The 18785-nt window shown below is 47.9% G+C and overlaps 1 pseudogene; it reads right to left on the minus strand.

Annotated features, from left to right (window-relative positions):
• Nucleotides 1-8236: 8236 nt before the first annotated feature.
• On the minus strand, nt 8237-11818 carry LOC147967473 (uncharacterized; annotated as a pseudogene).
• Between the last annotated feature and the right edge of the window lie 6967 nt (nt 11819-18785).

Here is an 18785-nt window from a genome sequence, read left to right on the forward strand (position 1 = left end):
CCGAAAAAGAGAAAGAAGTAAAAGGACAAAAAAGAGAAAAAACCGAAAAAAAACCTGATGCAAAATAGTGAATGTCCCGATAATAAAACCACAGGAGAAAAAACTCATGTGCAGTACAATATTGGGCAACTCCAGAGATCTTCAAAGCACGACGGTCCCCCGGGATATAGACCACTCGGTAACACCCAAGGTAAGGACGGACTTGGCATCCTCTGCGGCACAAGTTGGCTTCTGTTTCCAAGGCCAAATACCGTCTGTGGATTTGGTTCTAAAGCTAAAAATTAAAAAACTCCTCTCCAAGACACTAGCACCATAAACCAAGCGTTACTACAACACATTAAACCGAGCGTAACCACATTAGATGAATGCACCTGTTAGACCAACTAGGGCGGATGTACTATTAGACCAACTAGGCCCAACCTCCTCGACCTATATAAGGCGGGGCTAGGGCACCCTTGCGCGGCAGGAAATGACAAACGAGATTCGCTCATATACTTGTACTGCCACAAAATTTGTCCTACGAGCCTTGATTAAACACTCGGTAGAAGTAGGGTGTTACCTCTAGGCAGAGGGTCCGAACCTAGGTAAATTCCTCATTTGAATCCTGTACGTAGAACCTTCAAGTGTGTATTGCTTCATGAATCCCACATCATGACAATTGTCACGAAATCCCCACAAAAGACTTCATTGACAAAAAGAAATGATGACATACTATGAATCTTCTATATCTAAATAGCTAGCCTTCAATTACATATTTCTCTCAACAAGCAAACATGTCATCGCAACATGCAACATACATATGAGGAAAGGACCTCCGTCAACATGCAGCCATGCATAGTAGAAGCCCACCTCAATACGCAAACAACCATGAGAATTTTTATTCCATTATGCTATTTATGTTTAAAAAATATTGTTCAACATAATAAATTATATATTTTCAGTACTTTTATCATATTATTATCTAAATATATGTGTTTCAGACTTTATTTGCCCATGCAGAAGGAGAAGGCCGGACACCAACTTTACACGGGGCGGTTGGCACTAAAGGAGGATCACGGTCGGTATAGCTGCTTGCTGGCGGCCAGACTTCTAAATCAGAGCGTAGGCGCCGAGATCAAGGCCGAGAACTAGAAAAAATAAGCACGTGGCTCCCATGAAGATTCCGACACCTGGTGAAATACAATTGCCGGCACTAAAATTAACAGATGCGTTAGGCCCGATCATCATTGCACCCACCAGAAATATTACCACCACTTTAAGGGCAAGGAACCTGAAATCATGCATGCAATATAGACCGTAAAAATTAATACTTAAATGAACAAGCCCCCGAGATATATATTGATGGATGTGAAGGGCTATACATGTGGAAATTGTAGATAAATTCTAAAGTTCGGATACAGATGCCGCTACCAACAAGTACTCTCTTCATTCTAGAATATAAGATGCATTAATTTTTCTGGAAGTCAAATATTTATATGTTTGACCAAAATTCTGAAATAAATATCAACATCTTGAATATCAAAGAAATTAATTATGAAAATACTTTTTTATGATGAATCTAAAGTTGAAAACTCGGTATTGTAGATACTGATATTTTTTTGTCTAGAAACTAGTCAAACATGAAGAAAATTGACTCTTGAAGAAAAAAGAGTGAATTCCGGTTTTACCCCCTATTTTGACATTTTTGACACTAATTACCCCATTTAGCGAGATTTCATTCATTTTACCCCATTTAACAAAAATGTTGCCACAATTTACCCTGTTTAAATTTTTTTGAGCATTCTGACCGGTCAGTCACAATTGTTAGGTCTAGCTGGCAGATGCCACATTAGTGATTTTTCCTGACTATTTTTCTCACTTTTGAACCGGGCCACGTAGCTTCTCCCGATCGGCTCGGCCCGATGACGGTCGCTCGCATCACGGCCAACGCACAACGCCCAAGTCGGCCGTGCGCCACGCTCGCCTCCAGTGACTTCTCGTTTGCGTTGCTCGCCCCAATCAAACATGCAAACTGATTTTCGTATAAGCATCAAATTCCTCTAGCATGTTCATCATGCCTGCATCATCTGTTAACTCAACCATGGAGTTCCCATTGGCCACCTTCTTATGGTAATAAACGTTGTCCCAAGGGTTGGAACCCAATTCCTTGATCTTATCCTTTATATCTAAATAACTAATGAAACCCCTCTCAATCATCTCTAGCTCTGGATTCTTATATCCACGGACATGTAAAATATGCCTAAGGGCATCTCCAGCCGTTGGCCCCCCAGGAGGGGCAAAAAATCGCCCCCTGGGGGCGCACCGGCGCTAAACCGCGCACTGGGGGCGTGATGCCCCCCAGTCGCGGCGCCCACGGTTAGTCAAAAAAGTCAAATACGGCGCAAAAACGACTCAAATTTAACGTAAACATTGGCGAGTTCGTTCAAACATAAACATATTTTACAAAAAAAGAAAAAAAACTACCGCGGGCTACCCCCGCCGTCTCCCTCGCTGCCCGCCCACGCGGTTCTACATGCCGAGGAGGCTGTAGAACCGCGTGTAGTCACCGCCGCCGTCGTCGTCGTCGTCATCGTCATCGTCGTCGCCGCCCCCGCCTACGCCTCCGCCGTCCCTGCTGCATCCCTCCCCTGGTTGGCGCGGCGGGTTGGACGGTCCGGGGGCGTCGTCGTCGTCGTCGCTGTCGAGGACCACGACGCCGTGCTCGTCCTCGCGCCCACGCTTGCGGGCGGCGATCTCCTCTAGGGCCCGGCGCTGCCGGACCATCTCATCGCGGAGGTAGTCGTCCCGCGCCCACCGCAGGGCGTCCTCGTCGGAGAAGTCGTGCTGGGCTATCTCCTCGTACTCCGCGGGGAGGCCGGGCTCCGGCTTGGGCTTGACGGGGCGGAGGCAGGGCGAGCCGCCGGACGAGGAGGAGGACCCCCCGGTCTCCATGCGCCTCGGGGTCCAGGAGCTTCCCTGGCGGCGTGAGAAGGAAGGGGGGCGGGGTACTCGAGGCGCGCCGTGTTGCCGCCCTCGATGTACTCGAGGACGGCCTCCAACGTGCGCCCGGGCATGCCCCACCACCGACGCCGGCCGACGGCGTTGAGCCTGCCGGAGGGCTCGACGCCGTTGGTGGCCTCGAGCTGCTCGGCGTGACGGCGGCAGAAGTAGGGCTCCCAGAGCGGGCTGTCGGGGACGTACCGTGGCCCCTCCCTCGCCGCACGCGGTAGGGACGAGCGGATGCGTGCGATCTCCGCACGCCGCGCCGCGCCAGTGGGTATCGGGGGCACCGGCACGCCGCCGTCGCTGATCCTCCACGCCCCGGGTACCCGCATGTCCGGCGGGACTGGGTACTCGGCCTCGAAAAGGAGGCGAGCCTCGCTCTCGTGAAGATGGCGGCGGCCGAATCCGTTCGCCGCCGCGCCGTCGCCTGGGAAGCGCTCGGCCATGGGTGCTGGAGACGGCGAGGGAGAGGAGAAGGAGGAACGACGACGGCGAGAGAGAGGCGAGGGAGGAACGACGACGGCGAGAGAGTATGAGTCGCCGAGTGCTTTGGGGCGCGTCTTATCTAGGCCGAGGCACCGCCCGTGCGCGAGCCGCCGTGAGTTCGCGTGGCGGGCGAGGGAGGGCGAGGGACGCGCGTCATCCGGTCTTCACTGCGCCGCCCGTGAGGCATCAGTGGCGCAGGCTAACCGGCGTGGCAGCTTTGGCATTGATTCGCCGCGGGAAACGAGGCGATGAGGACGACGAAGGGCCGAGAAGAGGGCAGAGCCACTGACGCGGCGGGCCCGCGGCTGTTTCACGCCAAAACAGTTCGCCCCGGCGCCCCCGGGTGCCCCCAGCGCGCCGGGTTCGGCCTGCGTCCGCCGGCGCTGTTTTTGGCCCAAGCCGGCGAAAATCGGACTCCTGGGGGCGCGACTGGGCCGATTTTTCGGCGCCGGCGCAAAAAAAAACGCCTGGGGAGGCCTTCCTGGGGGCGCGGCTGGAGATGCCCTAACACTCCACATCTTGATTGCCATCTGCTTTGTGCAGGAAGAATATAAATGAATTAGTGGCTGCAATCATAATAAATCATAATCTACTCTAATAAGGTAAATAAACATGTTTCAGCATGCATCATAAGATACAAAGATCCAAAATTCTTTTACAGCTAGCAAGTAGCAACAGATGCTATCACTTATACATGTATTAACACTCTTCCTGTTAACACATTTGCTACCTAGATATTCAGATTTGTAGGTGTATCAGAGTAAGTAAAGTAGTATATTTCAACACATCTAATCCATAAAACCATGCATACTTAAGGCCCTATATGATAAATGAAGAAAAACATACATGATTTTAAATTATATCAGTAAAAAATTCTTCGATAATTTATTTAATGGTAATATGCCACACCGATCAAGTATAGTCGTCCCATCATAATACTTCAAACAGGAAACGAGCTGAGTAGCAAGAAAAATAGTTAGAAAAAAACTGTTGACGTGGCATGCCAGCCAGTCAGAACGCACACAAAAATTAGATTAGGGTAAATTGTGGTAACACTTTTGCTAAATGGGGTAAAACGGATGAAATCCGGCTAAATGAGGTAATTAGTGTCAAAAATGTCAAAATAGGGGGTAAAAACCAGAATTCACTCTAAAGGTTACTAGAGAAAGTGTATCCCAAAAACATCTTAAGATGCTGAAATTTTCTACACGCAATCAGCAGCAAAGCTGCAAAAACACACAAATGTTTTAATTTATATCGAAACTGCTACATATATTGAAGTAGTATTAATCGATAGCTTAGCCTATATGGTGTATAGCAAGATTCAGAGGCATACACACAAGGAATATGTAACCGAATTAGCTAGGCCAGATAACGTGATCTCAGCTGCAGGCACAAGCCATTTTATTAACTCAAGGACAACAAGAGAGTTAACATGATCGCAGAAAGCATAAGGCTTTTCGACAAAGCATAAGGCCTTTCCAATGATTGGACGAAACAAGCAAGCATCGTTGGTTGCAGAAAAACAAGCTTCCTCGCGGATCCCTTTCCATAGAAGCAACGGCCTGTCACCAAAACCAGAATTGATTATGTATCAGTCACAAGAGAACAGCTCCAGCAGTAATTCTTCCAAGTGAAATGTTTGGCAAACCATGTCTATTTTGCATTGGTTCCACTGACCACACCATAAAACAGTGACAGTTTTAAGCAACCATGCTTGACACAATAAAGGTTACTAGAGAAAGTGTATCCCAAAAACATCTTAAGATGCTGAAATTTTCTGCACGCGATCTGCAGCTTTGCAAGAACACACAAATGTTTTAATTTATATCGGAATTGCTACATACTCCTTCCGTCTCAAAATAGATGACCCAACTTTGTACTAAAGTTAGTATAAAGTTGAGTCATCTATTTTGGAACGGAGGGAGTATATTCAAGTTATATTGATCGATAACATGGCCTAAATGATGTATAGCAAGATTCAGAGGTGTACACAAGACATATGAAACCGAATTAGCTAAGCCAGCTAACATGATCTCAGCTGCGGGCACAAGCCATTTTATTAACTCAAGGACAACAAGAGAGTTAACTTGATCGCAGCAAGCATAAGGCTTTTTGACAAAGCATAAGGCCTTTCCTATGATTGGACGAAACAAGTAAGCATCGTTGGTTGCAGAAAAACAAGAATAAGCATCTTATATAAGATCAAAAGACGAAAAGGTCGCAAAAGAAATCATAAGGCTTTTCGACGAAGGAAATGATTAACATCAACCGGCGGATTATCACGCTCGCGTCCGCCGTCCTGGTTGCGCAACACGTGGCCTACTGGACTACCCACGTTTCTCTCCCTAATCTTATCTCTTCCTCAACCTTTTCCCGTGCGCAGAAACACCCGCCTCAGCCACCATCATCTCCTTCAGCAACGCTCGCCCCACCATCTCAAGCTCCTGCAGCAACGCCAGCCTCGGCCATGCCCGTGACCACCTCAAGCTGTCGCAGCAACGCCCGGCTCGGCCGTGGCTCTTCCTGCCGTCAGAACCATCTCCTTCATGTCATGGTCTGTATTTACAAAAAAGTTCTCCAACATGAACTCTGTTGCAAAAAATTCTGCAACATGACCCTTGTTGCAAAAGGATTTTTGCAGTCGATATCTAAAATTTCTGCAACAAGACCTTTGTTACGAAAAATTGCTGTAACAAGACCTTTATTACAAAAAAATAAATAAATAAATTATGCAACAAGACCTTTGTTGCGAAAAATTTCTACAACAAGACCCTTGTTGCAAAAATAAATAAATATGCAACAAGACTTTTGTTGCAAAAAAAAGACCTCTATTGTAAAAAATAAAGAAGTACATGCTCGGATGATTGCAACAAGCTAGCTGTTGCGGAGGGCCTTCTACGACGCCCCTCCAAAGAGATGGCTGCTTTCGGAGTACTCCTAGATCGGACATCCGTTAACGTTACATCCAATGGTCAGCAAGCCGGCATCTTTTCTAATTATCCGCCGGCCGACGCATAGCGTCGCCCGTATATTTAGAGCAACTACAATAAGCTTATGTAAGCGGGCTATATGAGTTAAAATGCTACTCCCTCCATCCATTTTTATAAGACCTTTTAGACATTTATAAGACAACACCTAAAACAGTTCAATTTCAGTTGTCTTAAACGACTTACAAAAGTGAACAGAGGGAGTATATTTCTGCTAACATGGAGAAGAGAGAAGAGGAACTAGCTACAGAATAAGAGCCAACTGCAACACATGCTCCTAGGCACTATGTGAAAGTGGTATGTGAGCCATACATTAATAAAGTAGGACATCTTAACATTTAACTATTGTACGTGCCGGCTATAACCTTGGCTATAGATGACATGTCAACATCATATAGCCATCAGCTGGCTGTACTATTAACCATGCTCTTACTCGGATGAGGTGGTAGACTCTATTCCGGGTCGCATGGAAAGATGGTAGACTCTGTTCCCGGCCACATAGTTAGGGCCTGTTTGGACTATCCCGCTCTTGAAAATTCAGCTCCTCTAAAAAGATGCAAGCTAAACGAGTAGCTTTATGATGTTCTGTTAAAAAAACACTAGAATATGAGGTATAAGTTCCTGCTTTCGTGAAGTTCTTCAGAGCATGCTTCAAGAACACTCTAAGTTGAAAAGCCCTCATGAGTTGATGAAAAATCACCCACCGCTACCATTGGTAAGTGGATATTATTCGTTTTTTCCCACGTCACGCAGCCCCTAACACATCTTACCCATTCTTGAAGCTGGGGCTAGCTGGAAACCAAACATGATAAACTGCTCTATGATGGAGCTGCAACTCCTGGATGGAACTGCTCTAAAGTGGATTTGGTCGAGTGTACCTGATTTTGATTAAGTGGAGCAGTCCCAAACATACCCTTAATAACACCGTGTCCTTATTAAGTCAGAATCATAGGCCATTGATTCCTTGGAGACGAGTGACGACAGAGGAAGGTAGAAATCACCATAGAATGGTACAGATATATATTTGAAGCTAAATGCATGGGTGAGTACTTTAGTAAATTGTTTACAGTGGAAGTACCGACCCCGAATGTGGAAGTTGGAGCAAGGTGCCAAGGAAAGTAACCCAGCATGAACGATGCTAAACGTACGACAAAATCTATCTGAACCTTGTACGGCAAATAATACGATAGTTACCATATTCGTGATTCTCTCGATTCGCGATACGGGTCTTGATTCAAGATTCACCACTTCCAGTGAATCTAATTCAATAGGAAGTATACTTCTCTGATTCACGAACCGGGCATAGGGTTCGTTAATCGGTTCAATGGGATTCGTGATTAGGTTTTGTGAATCAAAGATGACATATCTTTTTTTGAGTTGGAAAGATGAAGTATATTTGTTTTTTTTAACACAAGATGAATTATATTTGTAAGAATAAAAGATGGGAAACTCTCTGGTTCAACCGACCAATTTCCACCCCATTATCCGCCCCTTTTTCCACGCGACGCGTATCTCGCATTGGGGCCACCAACCACTATAGCAAGCGGTTCCTTTTTCTCGTCATCTCCGATATGCAAGGGAATGGATAAGATGGTCACAAGCGCCTGGGCGTAGGCGTTGATGTATTCGCAGACGCAAGGTAGCCATAGACGAGATCGGGCACCGGTGTCACTGCCCTGGCCAGTCGACGTCTACTGGGCAGCCGTAGACGAGGTCAGCCGCGGACGCCGTCTGCAGCGCAGCCATAGATGAGTTCGGGCGAGGGTGCCGCTATGGTGTCAGCTGCCGCCGACGATCGGCGCCTGCTGGGCAGTCGTGCCTCCGCTGACCTCCTTTGTGTCGTCCCCGACCATCACCGGCCGCCTCCCTATTGCAATTGCAATGCCGAAGTTGCAAGCGACGAGGACGAACAATAGTTGTGTTCCTACCACATGAATCAGTAACATGTGGGGATGTTTTTGCACACCATCTTCATTGCAAAAATTTCTGCAACATTACCTGTGTTGCAATTTTTTTCCCGCAACATCATTTATGCTGCAAAAAAAAAAACATTATGTGACATTACCTATGTTACAAAAGTCTTTCCGCAGCATCACCTATGTTGCAAAAAAGCGAAGCCCAAAAATATTTCTGCAACATGACATATGTTACAAATGTTTTCTGCAACACAACTTCTATTACAATTTTTTTACAATAGTATCCGTGTTGCAAATATTTCCACAGCATCACCTATGATCTTTGTTGTAGAAAATATTTCTATAACAAACTCTGTTGTAAATAAAATTCTATAGATGTTTCCGCAACACGATCTTCGTTGCAGAAAATATTCTATAACAAACTCTATTGCAAAAAAATCTACAGACGTTTCTGCAACATGTTCTGTGTTGCAGAATATTCTACAACATAATCTTTGCCGAAAAGGTTAAAATGCCCGTCAGACATTTGATGACGTTAGTGTGAGGGTTTTTTTTTCATTTCGGCAACAAGCCTCTTGTTGCCAAGGGAACGAGCGCACACTGCTACGTTTGTTGCAACGGGGCAAGAGCAAAGTTTTTTTTTCTATAACAGAGATCTTGTTTCTGAAACACATGCCTTGTTTTAGAAAAAAGAAGGTTCGGTAGGACGCAACAAGAATCGTGTTGCAAAGCGCCGAGCGCAACACAAGCTTTGTTGCAAAGGTTGATGCACGCTCACTGTAAGAAGATCAGATGGTTGGCTAGCTCACGATCCTACGGCTACTAAGGCGGCGGATGTTTTGTAAACATCACCCGGCAGACGCGTAGCTGCCCCCTTTCGACAAAGCAGGGGGGGGGGGGGGATTCTCCTCTTTAATTCTCAAAACCTGCATTTTTTCAAACTGAGCCAAAACTTTTGCCTCATTGATAAATTAAGAAGAGAATTGCCCAGTTAATTTATGAAAAACCGGACGAAAACCAAAAACCTGCGTATATAGGTGCTCAAGGAACGGGGACCTAGTGGTGTGCGTGAAGAGTAGAGGGCAGCAGAAATTTGGTTCTGTCTTCTGATAAGGAAACGAACAATTGACTTGGGCGAAGAAAAACTGGTTATGGGCCCCTGATTCGGGAGCAGCCACAAAGTTAACGTGGCAGCATTCCCTGCCCAAGGATTCCGAAGTGGACTCCACGCCACAGATAACACTCGTTGCATACTTTGGTTCCTAAAACAAGCAGCAACAAAGGTCAACTGATATAGAAATGTATGGAATATATATGTACTACGTATGTACCAAATAAATGACGATGAACACAAACAAATTAAAGCCAGGTTGATGTACCCAAGGATGCTCCGATGCATATTTTTGCAGCGCTTGTGCGACCCCAGAGCGAATGTATAACTTCATCTTCCTATACCATGATCTCTTTTCTAGAAGAATCACCTTAGCCTCCGTGCAAAGTTCGGCCTCCTCATTGCGAGGTTCGGGAGCCAACGGTGGTGTGATGTCTCGGAGAATGTGCTCTATTTGATCGAGAGATTCACGTGATATCACATCATTGGTACCAGTGGTCAGCAAGTTTTGTAGGTCAAGCAACACGCCGGGTGTCAGGGACGACGTGAGGAATGATCCTAGTGCAGCGGGCCGTGGATGTCAACCCGCTGCGGCTGCGGCAACAAACTGTTGTAGTGTGTGCGTCTCCTTGGACAAGTCACATTGTTTGCAGCAGAGGTGCTCTATCACCCACTGCATGGATGATCCAGACTCAGGGTTTGCACGAACGGTGGCGATGAGGCCTTCCAAGGACCGGACCTCCACGCGAAGCAAGGAGAGGGTGTCGAGGATGTCGTACACCTGGATCTCAGTGTCTGCATGTGGGAGCAGGCACACTATGTTGTACCAAATGGAGTTGAGGATGATGATGGAGATGGGGTCCATGGGGCCATAGCAGTGGGCTGGCGAACATGATGTCGCGGATGAGCCTAAGCCCTGCAGAGGGTAGCATGGTGACGACTTTGAGATAGAAGGTGTGGATCATGGCGTGGAGCCTCGTCTTGAGAGACTGGGTGTACTCGCAGGCATCACCGCCACAGTTGTCCAATAACCCACGCCTATGAGATGTTTTCACGGCATTTGCAAGACATGCTGATATCATGGATCTCTTGTTTTCATGAGACCGCAAGGACACGAAGTGGTCGCCATGCCGCTCGACATTGATGGTGACCATGTCGAAGCCGTCCATGGAGCTCGTGCTTTTGGAAACCTCAAATGTTTCTTCACTGGGCTTGAGGTTCCGGTAGTAGACGACTACCCACCCTCCCGCCCGGCAGCAAATTCACCTGGAGGTCGAGGGGGCCGTCGTCCTGGTACCGCAGCAGATCCATGTTGGTGTTAACATTATGAACGGTGAGCTTCGGCCCTCCCGGCTTTAGGAAGGGGGCGGCGGCGAGGAGTCGTTGACGTGGCAAAGGTGACACTTGGAGCCGCACAAGGACGTCAGGCGCGGAATGGCACACATGCATCGCCGCACACCTGAGCGCGGCCTGAGTCCTCTCGGAGGCAGGGCCAGGGAGCACGAGCTCCGCAGCGTATAGATCATGCTCGACGAGCAGGACGGCGCGGGCGAGGTCGGCGCCCGCCCAGTGGAGGTAGCGGGTGGCCTGTTCTTCGGTGATGCATCCGAAGTAGTTCGTCATCAACCTGACGAGAGCCTGGCGGGACGCCTGAGCAACTCTGCGCCAGGTAACCCTGCGGACGACAAGCGATCCTTGGGCTGCCCCATGCCGGCGAGCCTCTTGGACCTCCTGATCCTCTTGGCGGGCGGCACCTCCTTTGGCCGGAAGTCGTCGCGCGGGAGGAGGGCGAGGGTGCCGAGGATGATGTTGGAGACGGGGTCCAGGAGGCCGAGGGACAGGCTGCCGTCGCGCATGGTTTCGTATAGTTGATCCGCGACGGCGTCCGACATGTCTTGGACGGGCAGCCGGTCGAATGCCTCCTCGTAGAAGTCGGGGATGAGGTCGAGGAGGTCGGCCTTGAAGTTGAAGTTAGGGGGGGGCCGTCGCACTCACCGCGGGCGGCCTTGAAGTTGAAGTTATGGGGTTTGTCGCGCTCGCCGCTGTACAGGCAGGAGAAGAGACCCCTGCGGCTGGACCTTGTTGGGCGGCATGATGCGACTGCGATTGATGCGGCGATTCGGCCGGGTCGGCCGGATATATATAGGGCTCAGGGTGGCCCGTTTGGGATCGATAACACTGCCGTTCCGATCCGGATTTAGCTCGGTCCGACCGAGCGGACCGAGAACTGCCGCCGGCGCCGGCGCTGGTTTCCTCTTCAAGAGATAGAAGAAGAGTAGAGGAAGTGGCACCAGCTCGTGGACGATGCTCGGCTCCTTCGCGTCGCCGTCCATGTCCACGGCAAGACGTAGAAGAAGAGGAATCGCACGGGGATAGTGGCCGCCTGTGTCCATCATTTCATGGGCAGTTATACCAAACTAAAACCAGTTAAGGCTAATTGCGTGGAATTTATCCCTGCATGGCCGCATATCTCTCTTGCTTTTTCTTCCTCGCATGCAGGTTAAGTAATGGAAAGAAGATAGAATAAGGGTCTGTCTAGGATACATCTTATGTCACATCTAAGTTGATGTCCACTCTGTTTGTGGTCTATTTTTTCCTAGTTTTTTTTTGTTTCTTGTTGCTACATTATATACTTGTGGGAGCTTAGATGTGATATTCTTAAATAACATCTAGATGTGAATTTGACAAACTGATAGAATAATTGCGGGAACAATATTGGAATGAGAGCGCTTTTATTCTTTTTCTGGCGCGTGTAAATTGCTCTGTTGTAACGGCAAGAAAGTGTTTCCGTAGAAGAGGACTCGAACTGTTTTTCTTCCTTTTATTCTGTTGGAAGTGGAACCGCGAGAAAGTGTTTTCCTAGAAGACATATTTTAGTGTGTTTGTTAATTCGTTTACTACTCTCTTTGTCCCATAATATAAAAACGTTTTTGACACTAGTGTAGTGTAAAAACGTTCTTATATTATGGGACGGAGGGAGTAGTTCGTATGTAGTCTATATTAAAATAGTTCATCCATTTTAGTCAGTATATAGTTTATATTAAAATATACAAAAAATCTTATATTTGTAAACAGACGGAAGTACTTTTTATGAAGATTGCAAGCTAACCTCTTTATCCAAATGTGTCGCGCAAGGAAAAAACCAGATAGAAAGTAAAAAAGAAAAAGGAAAAACCAGATAAAATCGATGACACTGAGGAAAGTAACAAAGAAAACCGAAAAAGAGAAAGAAGTAAAAGGACAAAAAAGAGAAAAAACCGAAAAAAAACCTGATGCAAAATAGTGAATGTCCTGATAATAAAACCACAGGAGAAAAAACTCATGTGCAGTACAATATTGGGCAACTCCAGAGATCTTCAAAGCACGACGGTCCCCCGGGATATAGACCACTCGGTAACACCCAAGGTAAGGACGGACTTGGCATCCTCTGCGGCACAAGTTGGCTTCTGTTTCCAAGGCCAAATACCGTCTGTGGATTTGGTTCTAAAGCTAAAAATTAAAAAACTCCTCTCCAAAACACTAGCACCATAAACCAAGCGTTACTACAACACATTAAACCGAGCGTAACCACATTAGATGAATGCACCTGTTAGCCCAACTAGGGCGGATGTACTATTAGACCAACTAGGCCCAACCTCCTCGACCTATATAAGGCAGGGCTAGGGCACCCTTGCGCGGCAGGAAATGACAAACGAGATTCGCTCATATACTTGTACTGCCACAAAATTTGTCCTACGAGCCTTGATTAAACACTCGGTAGAAGTAGGGTGTTACCTCTAGGCAGAGGGTCCGAACCTAGGTAAATTCCTCATTTGAATCCTGTACGTAGAACCTTCAAGTGTGTATTGCTTCATGAATCCCACATCATGACAATTGTCACGAAATCCCCACAAAAGACTTCATTGACAAAAAGAAATGATGACATACTATGAATCTTCTATATCTAAATAGCTAGCCTTCAATTACATATTTCTCTCAACAAGCAAACATGTCATCGCAACATGCAACATACATATGAGGAAAGGACCTCCGTCAACATGCAGCCATGCATAGTAGAAGCCCACCTCAATACGCAAACAACCATGAGAATTTTTATTCCATTATGCTATTTATGTTTAAAAAATATTGTTCAACATAGTAAATTATATATTTTGAGTACTTTTATCATATTATTATCTAAATATATGTGTTTCAGACTTTATTTGCCCATGCAGAAGGAGAAGGCCGGACACCAACTTTACACGGGGCGGTTGGCACTAAAGGAGGATCACGGTCGGTATAGCTGCTTGCTGGTGGCCAGACTTCTAAATCAGAGCGTAGGCGCCGAGATCAAGGCCGAGAACTAGAAAAAATAAGCACGTGGCTCCCATGAAGATTCCGACACCTGGTGAAATACAATTGCCGGCACTAAAATTAACAGATGCGTTAGGCCCGATCATCATTGCACCCACCAGAAATATTACCACCACTTTAAGGGCAAGGAACCTGAAATCATGCATGCAATATAGACCGCAAAAATTAATACTTAAATGAACAAGCCCCCGAGATATATATTGATGGATGTGAAGGGCTATACATGTGGAAATTGTAGATAAATTCTAAAGTTCGGATACAGATGCCGCTACCAACAAATACTCTCTTCATTCTAGAATATAAGATGCATTAATTTTTCTGGAAGTCAAATATTTATATGTTTGACCAAAATTCTGAAATAAATATCAACATCTTGAATATCAAAGAAATTAATTATGAAAATACTTTTTTTATGATGAATCTAAAGTTGAAAACTCGGTATTGTAGATACTGATATTTTTTTGTCTAGAAACTAGTCAAACATGAAGAAAATTGACTCTTGAAGAAAAAAGAGTGAATTCCGGTTTTACCCCCTATTTTGACATTTTTGACACTAATTACCCCATTTAGCGAGATTTCATTCATTTTACCCCATTTAACAAAAATGTTGCCACAATTTACCCTGTTTAAATTTTTTTGAGCATTCTGACCGGTCAGTCACAATTGTTAGGTCTAGCTGGCAGATGCCACATTAGTGATTTTTCCTGACTATTTTTCTCACTTTTGAACCGGGCCACATAGCTTCTCCCGATCGGCTCGGCCCGATGACGGTCGCTCGCATCACGGCCAATGCACAACGCCCAAGTCGGCCGTGCGCCACGCTCGCCTCCAGTGACTTCTCGTTTGCGTTGCTCGCCCCAATCAAACATGCGAACTGATTTTCGTATAAGCATCAAATTCCTCTAGCAAGTTCATCATGCCTGCATCATCTGTTAACTCAACCATGGAGTTCCCATTGGCCACCTTCTTATGGTAATAAACGTTGTCCCAAGGATTGGAACCCAATTCCTTGATCTTATCCTTTATATCTAAATAACTAATGAAACCCCTCTCAATCATCTCTAGCTCTGGATTCTTGTATCCACGGACATGTAAAATATGCCTAAGGGCATCTCCAGCCGTTGGCCCCCCAGGAGGGGCAAAAAATCGCCCCCTGGGGGCGCACCGGCGCTAAACTGCGCACTGGGGGCGTGATGCCCCTCAGTCGCGGCGCCCACGATTAGTCAAAAAAGTCAAATACGGCGCAAAAACGACTCAAATTTAACGCAAACATTGGCGAGTTCGTTCAAACATAAACATATTTTACAAAAAAAGAAAAAAAAACTACCGTGGGCTACCCCCGCCGTCTCCCTCGCTGCCCGCCCACGCGGTTCTACATGCCGAGGAGGCTGTAGAACCGCGTGTAGTCACCGCCGCCGTCGTCGTCGTCGTCATCGTCGTCGTCGCCGCCGCCCCCGCCTACGCCTCCGCCGTCCCTGCTACATCCCTCCCCTGGTTGGCGCGGCGGGTTGGACGGTCCGGGGGCGTCGTCGTCGTCGTCGTCGCTGTCGAGGACCACGACGCCGTGCTCGTCCTCGCGCCCACGCTTGCGGGCGGCGATCTCCTCCAGGGCCCGGCGCTGCCGGACCATCTCGTCGCGGAGGTAGTCGTCCCGCGCCCACCGCAGGGCGTCCTCGTCGGAGAAGCCGTGCTGGGCTATCTCCTCGTACTCCGCGGGGAGGCCGGGCTCCGGCTTGGGCTTGACGGGGCGGAGGCAGGGCGAGCCGCCGGACGAGGAGGAGGACCCCCCGGTCTCCATGCGCCTCGGGGTCCAGGAGCTTCCCCGGCGGCGTGAGAAGGAAGGGGGGGCGGGGTACTCGAGGCGCGCCGTGTTGCCGCCCTCGATGTACTCGAGGACGGCCTCCAACGTGCGCCCGGGCATGCCCCACCACCCACGCCGGCCGACGGTGTTGAGCCTGCCGGAGGGCTCGACGCCGTTGGTGGCCTCGAGCTGCTCGGCGTGACGGCGGCGGAAGTAGGGCTCTCAGAGCGGGCTGTCGGGGACGTACCGTGGCCCCTCCCTCGCCGCACGCGGTAGGGACGAGCGGATGCGTGCGATCTGCGCACGCCGCGCCACGCCGGTGGGTATCGGGGGCACCGGCACGCCGCCGTCGCTGATCCTCCACGCCCCGGGTACCCGCATGTCCGGCGGGACCGGGTACTCGGCCTCGAAAAGGAGGCGAGCCTCGCTCTTGTGAAGATGGCGGCGGCCGAATCCGTTCACCGCCGCGCCGTCGCCTGGGAAGCGCTTGGCCATGGGTGCTGGAGACGGCGAGGGAGAGGAGAAGGAGGAACGACGACGGCGAGAGAGAGGCGAGGGAGGAACGACGACGGCGAGAGAGTACGAGTCGCCGAGTGCTTTGGGGCGCGTCTTATATAGGCCGAGGCGCCGCCCGTGCGCGAGCCGCCGTGAGTACGCGTGGGAAACGAGGCGATGAGGACGACGAAGGGCCGAGAAGAGGGTAGAGTCGCTGACGCGGCGGGCCCGTGGCTGCTTCGCGCCAAAACAGTTCGCCCCGGCGCCCCCGGGTGCCCCCAGCGCGCCGGGTTCGGCCTGCGTCCGCCGGCGCTGTTTTCGGCCCAAGCCAACGAAAATCGGACTCCTGGGGGCGCGACTGGGCCGATTTTTCGGCGCCGGCGCAAAAAAAAACGCCTGGGGAGGCCTTCCTGGGGGCGCGGCTGGACATGCCCTAACACTCCACATCTTGATTGCCATCCGCTTTGTGCAGGAAGAATGTAAATGAATTAGTGGCTGCAATCATAATAAATCATAATCTACTCTAATAAGGTAAATAAACATGTTTCAGCATGCATCATAAGATACAAAGATCCAAAATTATTTTACAGCTAGCAAGTAGCAACAGATGCTATCACTTATACATGTATTAACACTCTTCCTGTTAACACATTTGCTACCTAGATATTCAGATTTCTAGGTGTATCAGAGTAAGTAAAGTAGTATATTTCAACACATCTAATCCATAAAACCATGCATACTTAAGGCCCTATATGATAAATGAAGAAAAACATACATGATTTTAAATTATATCAGTAAAAAATTCTTCGATAATTTATTTAATGGTAATATGCCACACTGATCAAGTATAGTCGTCCCATCATAATACTTCAAACAGGAAACGAGCTGAGTAGCAAGAAAAATAGTTAGAAAAAAAACTGTTGACGTGGCCTGCCAGCCAGTCAGAACGCACACAAAAATTAGATTAGGGTAAATTGTGGTAACACTTTTGCTAAATGGGGTAAAACGGATGAAATCCGGCTAAATGAGGTAATTGGTGTCAAAAATGTCAAAATAGGGGGTAAAAACCAGAATTCACTCTTTATTTAATCACGGGCACAAATCACCTTTATTTTTCTCTTGGTCAGCGGAGGTTCAGTTTATTTGTTCCCACATCTGTAGGAGTAGACATGCAAGTACACAACATCACGGTTCTCAGATGTGAAGTTGAAAGTCTTAGAACAACTCTAGCAGATCAGCCGTATTCACGGCCTCCAAAACAGTTTTTGGGACCCTCCAAAAAATATTTAAGGTTGCAGACGTCGTGCACAAACTCAAACTCGCCAAACGTAGAGGCTGTGTGTAAACTCAAAGTTGCCAAACATGCAACCTTCATAAATTTCTCTTTCCCATTTCTCCTATATCTATGCACTCTAATCAATCCTAAGTTTCACACATATCTAACCCGAGCTTGTCGTTGTTAAACATCACGGCGTCACGCGGGCCGTGGCAGTGGTCAGGCGGCGGGCGATGCTTCCGTCGGGCTGCAGAGCAGGGGCGGGAGGCGGCGGAGGGAGTTCCTGCTATGGAAGTTGCGGTTGAAGGACGAGCAGCCGTAGGCGAGGGAGAAGGGGCAGTGGTCCCGCATCAAGGAGGCCGTCGGGCCTGCTCAATCCGATCTCAATCAAAACGTCAGTGAGAACTACCAATCTCGTTGGCCAAAGAAAACGGATAATTCGAAGAGACTTGCAAAGATAACCAATCATACATAAAAGAATTCAGAGAAGATTCAAATATTATTCATAGATAGACTTGATCATAAACCCACAATTAATCGGTCTCAACAAACACACCGCAAAAAGAAGATTACATCGAATAGATCTCCACGAGAGAGGGGGAAAACATTGTATTGAGATCCAAAAAGAGAGAAAAAGCCATCTAGCTACTAACTATGGACCTGAAGGTCTGAGGTAAACTACTCACACTTCATCGGAGAGGCTATGATGATGTAGAAGCCCTCCGTGATGACGGCCTCCTTCCGGCGGAGCTCCGGAACATGCCCCAAGATGGGATCTTGTGGATACAAAAAGTTGCGACGGTGGAATTAGGTTTTTGGCTCCGTATCTGGTAGTTTGGGGGTACATAGGTATATGTAGGAGGAAGAGGTATGTCGGTGGAGCTTCGAGGGGCCCACGAGGCAGGGGGGCGCGCCCTAGGGGGGGCGCCCCCCACCCTCGTGACCGCCTCTCCGGTGCCTTGGCGTAGGGTCCAAGTCTTCTGGATCACGTTCGGTGAGAAAATCACGTTTCCGAAGGTTTCATTCCGTTTGGACTCCGTTTGATATTCCGTTTCTTCGGAACACTGAAATAGGCAAAAAAACAGCAATTCTGGGCTTGGCCTCCGGTTAATAGGTTAGTCCCAAAAGTAATATAAAAGTGAATAATAAAGCCCAATATAGTCCAAAACAGTAGATAATATAGCATGGAGCAATCAAAAATTATAGATACGTTGGACACGTATCAGGTATCTCAATACCTAGTTCAATCTTGTTACCGGCAAGTCTCTTTACTCGTTCCGTAATACATCATCCCGCAACTAACTTATTAGTTGCAATGCTTGCAAGGCTTAAGTGATGTGCATTACCGAGAGGGCCCAGAGATACATCTCCAACA

Source organism: Triticum urartu, chromosome 5A, assembly GCF_056163025.1.
Source record: "Triticum urartu cultivar PI428250 chromosome 5A, HENAU_Tu73, whole genome shotgun sequence".
Taxonomy (NCBI): Eukaryota; Viridiplantae; Streptophyta; class Magnoliopsida; order Poales; family Poaceae; genus Triticum; species Triticum urartu.